Below are 11073 nucleotides of genomic sequence, written 5' to 3' on the forward strand. Positions count from 1 at the left end.
TGGCGACTCTGCTGGGGAGCTAATTAGTTTGTTTGTTTATCATTCTTTGTTTGTTTGTTTCATAAACTTATAAGTAGCATTCAAACTGCATTTGCCATAACAAATGCAAAGTAGAAAACTGCTACTTCAATCCATTCACTGGATCTGTTTATGATTTAAACAACTGATTCACAAACTATCTGATTGCCCTTGTGATAGCTCTTAGATCCTCCTTAGATCTACCCCTGATTGTTGAATTACTGATTGCTTTTTACTCGACCAAAAACCAAGAACTGAACTGCAAATTGTGACCCGGAACCCGAACAGAGTCTCGTTTCTGGCCCAGCGCAGGTATTGTTCAGAGATTCTGAATTTCAGCGCACTTCCCGAGTGGACAACCTGCGCTGCATTTCAGATTCTCTGTGTTACAGGTGCGCTGATCAAACTATCTCTGTGCAGTTGTGGCTTCTGTGGTTCATTCCTTCCAGTTCAATTCCTGAATTTTGCTGCCTGTGATCAGTGTATGTCTGTTTGAAACCCCTTTTCCTTGTTGTTATTCCGCCTCCTTTGTACAAAAGCACTGTAGATGTTTTTGTGTGTTTTTTGAGTCCTTTATAGTTCTCCTTTGCAAAAGTAGCATAATCGTACTGTCGTCCTTTGATTTGAATCTGTCGCAAGTGTCGATTTCAATCGTAGGAAAGAGTTTGATTGTTGTTGATGGTTGATTATCCTATTACTATTACTTTTGGTCTGAATTTGTGATTTTCTAGTGCCAAAAAACGAGTATTCATTTCAAAATCGTAAGGTTTTGTGACCGTCTCCATTTTTTTATTTCGAAAAGAAACTTGTTTATATTTGTCGCTTGAAAAGAAATTCAGATTTGTGCATCAACTTTATTTTTAGCATCTATATACTAAGAAAGTTGAAAACAAATACATGCACGTGCATTTCCATATAGACAGTCTGTTTGGCTTGATTTAGGAAAGTGCATTTACAGTGTGCTCTTTGCTCTTTGTGAAAAGATTATGTCTTTCTTTTCCCTAGTAGCTAGGATTTTCATTGCATAAAAGAGATAAAAAGTTTGTTTATCATCTTAGATTGCATTTTAGAAATTACATCTACATCTCGTGGTGAACCTGAAAGGAAAACTTCATAAACAAGATCAACTTAAAATAAATTCAATGAATCTAACAACGCTTTGGAACTTAACGCACAACATTTAGAGGTCTAGGCTAGAGACGTATTCTGCGTCGTAAAGCTTGGTAACTGTTGTTCTCACTAATGGTTGGGTGATTCCTCCACTTTGAGACGATAAGTGCCAGTACGGACTTGTGCTCCCACGTACCGTCGAGTATATTTTGGGAGACCCCAATAGGCTTAAATCCTTTATCCATAGGTAGTCGTGTCTGCCGCCCTATCGATCGCAATGCACTGAACACAACATTCGGGAAGATTGACTGCCGTACCGTAAAAGGTATTCTGCAGTTTTGCAATTGGTTTGGTACTCCCTCTACCTAGACTTCCAGAGCAGTCCCTTTCATTCCTTTTCAGACTCCCTAACGAAAAAGGTCCATCTGAGCACTTGTCACTTCACGCTCATTAAAAATCGAAGGAGACTAGAGTCATCTTTTGTTTTTTCTCGACTCTTAAAAACTGAAAAAAACAAGTTGTGTCAAAGCGTCTAAAATTTATTTTAAACGGAATATTCATTACCCCTTTCCTACGTTGATCTTGGGTTGAGAAAATGGAGTCCACCAACCAAGGAATTCCCCTTGGAGGAAATCCTAGTCCCTTCTCCTCTTGGGGAGATGTTGGTGCACCCCATATGGCCACATTGTCGCTTCCAGGACTGACAATTGGTTTTCCTGTATGTCTCTTCTCAACATCTTTCGTTCAGAACACCACTATTCCTGAACAATCGAATCAAAAAATAGACGAGTCCAGAGTTACCCACCAACCTTCTACTTCCTCTAATTCTTCCTCTCCTCCTTCCTCTTCGCTTGATGGGGCTAGTGAAGCCAAAAGTCAAGTACCTAAGGAGGAGAAGGAAAAGAAGAAGAAAGAGAAGAAGAAGAAGGAGCCAAAAACAAATGGGGGCAAACAAGTGTCGTCTAACGAAAATCCACACACTGCATTGACCAGGCCTAAATCACCATGTGTCATTTGCAAGGGAGACCATTATCACAGAGATTGTCCTTGCATCCCTCGGATCTTAAGGGACTGGTCTCCCCGTTTGTACAACCCGGTGTCGTCAACCTCTGATGATCATGTTGAAAACACACCGTCAACTAGTGAAAGTGAAGCCCCCGGACAAAAAGGAAAATATAGATTTCCTTGTAAACTGTGCGAAGGCGATCATGCCGTCCATCGTTGTCCCTTCTTAGACGAGGCTAAAAGAGTTTTGGACGATCATCCGGTTTCACCGTCACGACTTCCTCCTGGATATAAAAAACTCTTGCCGAGTCCGTCACCAGTTGAAAATCCGGCTGGCCCGCTCAGGTGGTCGGCTGAAGCATCTATCATTGAAGATAAACCATCTTAATCCATACCAGATGAAAGTCAAAAGGTCGAGGCGGCAGTTGACCCGGTCTTGCCTTCAGAGGTTCCATCTTCAGATGATACATTCACTGAAGAGAAATAGGATGACACCGTCTAAATTCTTTTCATAAGCACAGACTCCAACGAACATGGGGGAAATTTACCCATTCCTTTACCGCAGGAAGGAAGTTCGTCAGAGTCGTACCCGGCCGTCTATTCGGTCCCACCTCCAAGCAACCTAGTTGTATCCTTCGACTGGAATCAACTAGGCAGACCCCGTTTACCGGCTAGTATACCATTCCGAATTATTGTTCAAATATATATAATGGTTATGGCTTGTACCATCATAGATGAGGGAGCTTCTGTGAGTATCCTTTCCTCAACTGCTTGGAAAGCGCTTGGTTCACCATCGCTTTTGCCTGAGATGAGAAATCTGACAGGCTTTGATAAAAGAACCAATCAACCGTTAGGGATCCTTCCCAATGTGCCCATAACATTGAGAGGGAAAACCGTTCACATGAACGTGATGGTAGTTCAAGGACCCCTGGATTACAATCTACTCCTTGGACGAGACTATATTTATTTCATGAGAGCCATTGTCTCATCACTCTTTAGAGTGATGTGTTTTCCGCACGAAGGAAGAGTGGTCAAGCACGTAGACCAGCTTTCATTTCCCGGATTACGCATAGCAAATAGTCATATACCATCCCTAAATGGTCTTTTCATGCAAGAAATGTCTCAATCTCCAGTCCGTCCACCCGATGAGTGCGAGTGATTCGGAGGGACATGACTGAAACCCAGGGGGCATGCACCCTGCTATACTTCGGCAGGAAAACTTCGGGTATAGGGTAGGTTTCCGCGAGAGAATATGACCTCCGTACTCCCGTCCGTGATTGGAAGAGGGAGTTGGACTGGAACAAGATTCTCTTGTCAAAGTTATGTGAGTTGGTGGGCATCGCCGCCCACCTTTGTTTATCTCGGTAGACATCGCCAGAGAATTGTTTTGTTTGCGCTGTGAATAGAACAATCTTTGGGTAACCTGTAAGAGGTAGGCCTCTCTCAGTAAAACAAATGTTTTAACGGACTAAAGAAGGGGTAACCTTGAAACTCTGTTTTATACCTAGGGGCATGCAAACTGTTTGGAGTGCAAGCAAAGAGTGACTATTTATTTTTTAAATTTTTAGGACCTCTAACCCTTTAAACTCGTAGGATTGGTCGTCTCCTAACTTGCATAAAGGAAGGATGTGGGGCAAAACTCTAAAAATTTCCGTTTTATATGAGACATTCTTATCATACAACTGGATAATCGAGAAGTTTTAGCACATAGTTCAAGCTCGTTAAAAAATAAACATAAGACATGAGCAAATGTTTCCACCCGCGTTTAAGCTCGTTAAAAAATGAACTATTCCCCGGTAAATAACCATCGTGAATGTAGTACTTCAGCCATTAAAGCCTTGGTCGTGTTTGCACCGTCACCTCCACTTTTTCATTGGCCGATCATTCACCTCCATTTGATTGTTTACCCATTTTGAGGAATAGCTGCGAAGAGTGATCTCACTAGCCATCCTTGTGACACTGCCGTGATTGGAAAATTCCAAACCTTACCTGGAATCAGCTGCTACCCATGTTATCACTCGTTCCTCAAAAGACGAGTCTCCTTTAAGCTCTTTTCAACTAACTCGTAAAATATGAAAAGATTGCCGAGCCATTGGCCTTTCCATCTCGTTAAAGGGACATGAAGTGCTATCCCTCCTCTAGATTTTAATCTTTTTGGACCTGAGGGATTATTACACAAAAAGATCGAGCGCTTGTTTTGTTCGGCTCGTTAAAAGTATTGAAAATTCATCCCTTCTGTATTGTTTTATACTTTTTCGGACTTAAGGGATTAGATGACGAAAAAGGAATTTTGGAGTTAACTTTACGTTCCTTTTCAGACTCTCTAAAATTGAAAAGGACCGAGTTATCTTTGTCGTTAAACTCGTTAAAAATATTAATAGCGACAAACTTGTCTATAGACGAGAACGAGTTTCACTATCGCTAGGCTCATTAAAACATAGCGATGGGTTTGCCTGAAGGGCAAATTATAGAACAAGCATATGTTATCCTCCTCAAGCTTGAAAAAAATAAAGAGGTACTGGTCAGCAATGACTGGGGAAAATTGGGAAGAAAACTCAAAGAAACTTTATTGGTAGCAAGTCGCTCTTGAACATGACACTTCCACTCCGTGTCCGAGTCGGGTTGGGTTGTTTCATTCACAGGTCACATCACCATGGTCACGCCATACCATCCACATTTGGGGTTAATGCTACCAATCCATCACATCAGTGTCACCGATATGTTCAAGAGAAGTCATTCAGAGAATTCACCTGTGTCTCACCCACTACCATACATTATACTCCATTCTTTCATGACTGCCACCCTGAACCTTATATCACCAGATCGTTTTCATCTCCATTAAAATCATTTGCTCCGTTCCGTGTCATTGATGTGGGATTCATTAAGGCCCTCCTGTGATGGATCACTTCTTGTCGACATCATCTCATTACCAAGAAGTTGATCTAGGAACACCCCATTCAGTACTTTGAAGCTTGCATACCAAAATGGCAAGTTTCTCACTTCCGGCGACAGGTTTACATCAATGGCCTTCGACCGAAAGATTTTGCGTGGTGTTCGATGCCAAGTCCTTTATTCACACCATGTTAATTGTACTGCAGTACCTTGAGGGTCATTATCATTATCGGTGATTCCTCTCGCGCTTGTTACCAGTTTACATCATTGACTGGTAATCAAGCGATGTCTTTCCATGTTTGACTTCAGAACATTTCTCACATGGATCGACTTGTACTCCAAGTGAAGATTGGACGAGATTGAAGACCCCGGATCTAGTTTCATCCGTCCGGGCTGCGATATATATTCAGGGAAATAAAAGCATTAAATGTACATCATTGTTGCACAGATAATCATCCACTCAAAAGGATGATGGCTCTATCAGAATCCTCAGTCTACACTCAGACGGTTGTCTGTCCTATGTACATGAAAATGAATTTATAAAGCTGAGCATGGGAATGCCCACCTCAGCTAGATCATGAACATAGTATGAAGATAATGTATTGTATTGTATCTTATTACAGGTCTCCTCCCAGCATTGAAAGAACTTCGGATCCTCATAATAAAGCATTTCACCCGACACCAAAAGGTTAACGGCCTCATACTTTAGGGGGCAACTGTTATAGACATTTTTGTGCCCTACAACCACAAGCATGGAATGTCCATAAACCAAGGGCTCCTAAGTCCCTAAAAGTGTTGTTCTAACCCCTAAAGGAACAAGGTCAACAGATTACAGCTTCTCCCAAAAGTTTTCCATGAGAAAATGCTCAGAATTGGTCAAAACAGGATCATTTCAACTGCTCCACTGGCTAGGTGCGTTGCATTGCACCTAAATACACTGTGAGGGTGCGTTGCATTTCAAAAGTCCCTTATGTGGGGTGCGATGGGCGAGAAATGACAAATGGAAGTGTCATTACGCGAGGTGGAGAGACAATGGAAGCTTCCAGAATCTTCTCCTGTGACACTTGCCTCACTGAATTCGACCAAGGATGAGTAAGAGACCTTCAGCCTCCAAGTGGAAGCAAGAACTATCGGAGAGAAGACACTAATCAAATCACAAGCTGACTCATGCCCCTTACAAATATCTATATATGGATCCCTCATCCCAGAGATCCAGAGGCTGGAATTTTGCATATTGTAAGGAATTGATGTTGGTTTTTTGAGACAAACATCAGATTGTTGGGTGATTTATGCTTTGTTTGAGGTGAAGAGAGGCTTCTTTGCTGGGAGGTTGATGCTGGGTCAGAACAACTGGTTGTAACTCCTCCTGGATCTTTTCTTGTTTATCAATAAAAACTATTTGAGTTTTCCTCCATGCTTTTGTATCATTGATGCTTGTTACATTTGTATGGTCAATTTACATCTGATCCTAGATTGTTTATGAATATAGATCCATGTCTTTGTATAGTGCTATGCTTCTGTGATATTACAGGTACTTTGTGAAGCTAGGCGTGCAAGAGAGGAGGTAGCTGAGGACTATCAAAGAAGAGAGGGATCGAATCGAAGGATTAGCGCAAGACAGGGGTTGGTCTTTTGTTCCTCTCTATCTATAATTCATAAAGGAAAGACAAAAGTAGTTTTTCTCTGTTTGTTTCTAAGGCAGCTGTCACACCTTAGTGGGATAGAGCAGTTCTATATAGACACTTTTCCTTGTAACAGCTCCAAAATGAAGCTAAGGAAAAATTTTGGAGCGTGTCGTAGCCACTACAAAACTTGGCGACAAACTGGTAGAACTCCAATTCTTTGAACGGACCTTATTCATGAAAAGAAAGTCTAACACCTTTGGAAGTATTGTTTAGTTTTCAACGCATCTTGGTTTCACACTAACTTGATTGTAAGATGTAGCATCTACCAAACCCTTGGTCGATTGACACACATTCCAAGCCAAGGAAACACAGTTTTTTCGATTAGGGTTGAGGGGTATAGGTGCACAAGCAGTATAGTCATCAGAGTCTTAGTTTCATCTTTGCTGTTGCTCCACTGATAGTAGGCCTGGACAATACCTTGGTGGAGTCACATAGGAGCACAAGTATGGCTCCGCTGCCAGCGAGCCTGGTCAGTACCCCGACGGAGTTACTTGCATCACCTCCTTCTGCGAGAAGCCTTTCTCTTATTTCGCCGTATTCATTTTTCATTTGAATTTTTGACTTTTCATTTTTTTTCATTTTTCACTGTGCATAGCACTTATTTATTTTAGAGGCGAAAGAGGGATCTCGACTTATTGAGAGCAGAAGAGGTTTTTCCAGTAGAGAAGTAGTTTATTGTATCTCTAACGTGTCTGTTAAGGTTTTCCCCCTTACCTTACTCTACTTGATTGAGCTGACAAGGGTTAACCTAGAAACAATCGACTAGAGAATGTGACACTAGATAGCGTGCAAGCGTTGTGTTTACACCAAGGTTCACTTCGAACAGTACGTATTTTCCTTCAATGTATCATGGACTAAAAGTAACAAGCTCTTCATACAGAGGCAAGATGACAGATAACCAAGTAGTGATAGTTGTACAATCCCTCTTGTACTTTGCCCATCTCACTTCAAGAGTCATACATTGTTTCATGAAAAACTAACCTATGAACGAAACAAGTGAACAAACTAACAATCAACTAAGCAAAGCAAGAGTAGAAGAAAAATGAAAATGAAGCAAGTAAACAAACAAGCAAGAAAACAAATAAGCAAACAAAGCACGTAAGCAAACAAGCATGCAAGAAAACAACTGAAAGAAAACACTACTCCTACTCCTACACTAACGGTACATGGACCTGATCACGTGAAGTGACACTTCCAATGTAGCCATCAGTGCATTGGTAGACCCATGTTGGTGAAGGCTTGGTTCTCGAGAAACTTGGTTGTGCGAACCAGCAAGCAAGAAAGATATAATAATGAAGACAACCACACTTCATGATTCAAAGCGCCCACAGCACATAAGTGAGTGCATGTGCATGACGAGCATTTCACGGACTTATCATGGTGTTGCGTGACACCACATGCAACTTTGAAGCATAAGCACACTCTTGACTGTGACATGCAAGCAAACGAAATAAACAAAGATAACGTGTGTCGTGCACAAGTGCTTGCAATGTAAGACTCCTCCAATGCATGAGAAATTGGATCATGTAGTTCGAGTGGAGGAAGTAAAATCTGAGTGTTAGAATGATCTTGAGTGCATACAGATGAGTGATTAGGATCCTTGATTGTTTGAACAATTTCCTGATTGCAAGCAAAGCCAACCTCAGGACAACAAGGGCCTGACATAACCATCAGAAGTGCATCGACTGTCTGTTAGGTTCCGAATTTGTTGAAAAATGTATTTTCGTAGACCAGTGGCTTAGACGGATTCACAACAAGTGAATCAACATCGTGATCAGATGATGAGGTGAAGAGATCACGACAACCAAGATCAGAAAATTCAAGATGTTGGTTGGAATCCTTGTGGTTTGATGAATCACACAGAGGGGTAGATGAGGAGGAAGGATATTCACTCTCTGCGTTTCCAGAAAAGTAAGATGAAAGATCAAGTGGATTTCCAATGAATGATTGGTCCTCTCTATTGTTGGATGATGGGATAACATATGGTGTGCCTTGTGAAATATCAACAATGGGTGCATCCGTGGATGAAGACACACATGCAAAATCATGGATGGCAGGTTCACCAATGATTTTAGGAAAGAACAGGGTGGGGTCAGATGGAAGGGAGTCATCCTTCACCAAGTGTTGATGCTCAAGCTCCCACACATACTCTTCATGAATGACAATGCATGCTGGTTGTGGAACACAAACCTCGTCAGTGGGTTGTTCCTTGTTCACAACAAGTGAAGAGTTTGAAATGGACGAACACAAGACAACACCATCCGAAGGAACACCCAAGTGCGAAGACGAAGGTCATAGAAAAGAATGCATATGAGGACTCGAAGGACTCACAACCAAATCTACACAAAAATTGAGTGAAGTGATGTTGGGAGGGTGTGAAGGATGAACAGGTGTGTGAGCATGATCCTCAACATCACGGGGCAGAGGTGGAGATGTTGAATAAGGGGAAAGTGGAAAGTCAGTTGAGACAGTGCACGCTCCCACATGATATTGCGTAGCTCCGCCAACGAAGAATGTTGAGCGAGGGTTGATCTCAACCTTTCTCTTGGGACGGGCAAATTTCTTAAGGCAATACTTGAACTTGTCCCAAAGATAAGAAAATTTCATCTGGCTCCTCAGAGCTTGAAAATACAAGTCACGAAAGTGCTACTGAAAATCAATAACAGATTCATGCAGAGCCCTCTGTTGTTGTAACAGTTTCCAGTCAATATGGTCTAGATCAAAATGATAGAACGTGTCTTCAATAAGATCACAGAAGTGCTCAAATGAGTGCACGATATCAGTTGGTAGGCTGAGCACCCAACGAAATGGAGATTCGCAAAGTGTGTACGCAAGCATCGAACCGACATGTTCGTCAAAAAACTCATCTTCCTCATGAATCATGGAAAGAAAGTGAAGTAAGTGCTCAAGCTAGGCCACTTCACCTTCACCATCATCTGTGTGAGTGGAGAAGAGATCGAAAAGCTTCCCTGAGATGGAGACATCTTCACAATTCATAAAACACCTCGGAGGAAGAAGAGTGCGAGACTCCATGAAAGATATGCAAAGGTTCAAAACTAGATGAGAGGACATAGCTTGTCATCAGGCCCTCCTTCTAGCACCAAAAATGTTGATGGTGTTGGACCCACCAACATGTCAAGGGGATCTCCCCAGTAAGAAGTCCCAATTATACCTTAGACTGTTTGGTGTAGGAGTCCCAGCAACGAGTCATAAGGTAATGCCTTGACCGCGATGTTGCACAGAGGCAAGTAAGATAACTCTGTCAGTAACAAGGGTGTGACTAATGTAATGAGTCAAGGAAGGTGTATGAGAGGTTCTAACACTTTGAAGGGAGAAGAAGGTGAAGGTGAGTTCTAGGTTGAAAGGTATTAGTCCCAACTTGGCTAGGAACACACAACACAAAATGACATGCACAGATTTTGACGGATCAGTCCACTCTGATGCAGCAGTCACATCATACAAGGTAAGATAACATGTACAACACTCGCGGATCAATCTGAGATGAGTACTACGGTTGTTACGGCAAGGTTCATATGAAAGATCTGTCTAGTGTTCGGCAGAGCAGTCGACACGGACGAGGCAACATTAACAACATATACAACACATCAACAACAAGATTCATATAATTGCATACAAATCAGTTCATACACAAATACATAAGTTAAACTACATATATCATTAAGGCAACTAGAGCAGTCCAACTACAATAACAACATATGCATCAAAATGTGTTGGATCTTATTATATAAAGAAGTGTAAGTCAAAATCATACAATACATCCATGTAAACCTGTTAGCCCCAACAGTGGAACGTTACTGCGACATCCGCCTGCTCCTCCAAAGAGATGAACTAGCTCCATGCAATGGAGAAGCCAAGGTGCGTTCCAATACTGTCCAGGCTTTATCCAAGATAGTCTTATCAGAAGCTTGGCTAACCAAAATCCTATATAATGAGTTATGAGGTATTGTTTATAGCGAAGGGTGGGGTGACTGTTATAGCACCATTTACCACTCTTGGTAGATATGATGCTCTGATTATGGCCAAGGGAAACCTTTCCTTCCAAACTTGGTCCAAAATCTAAAAAATAGTGTTTTATTCCCTATACACTACTCTTCCCTATGATAAAAGCATGTACACGCGGGTCAACATATATCCAACCCATGTACATATGTTAAAACACTTAAAAATAGATAAATTTCCTTAATTTTAGGCAGAGTTCACGGGCTTTACTTGTTACTCACCTCCTATTGCCCGTGGCCCAACTCTTTCCCAACTAAAGCAACAAAAAAAAACAAAAAAACAAAAAAACAAAAAAACAAAAAACAAAAAAACAAAAGAAACAAAAAACAAAAAAAAAAAAAAA

The sequence above is a fragment of the Pinus tabuliformis genome, chromosome J (genome assembly GCF_031772625.1).
Source record: "Pinus tabuliformis cultivar Carrire ecotype Pingquan chromosome J, CPIR1, whole genome shotgun sequence".
Classification (NCBI taxonomy): domain Eukaryota; kingdom Viridiplantae; phylum Streptophyta; class Pinopsida; order Pinales; family Pinaceae; genus Pinus; species Pinus tabuliformis.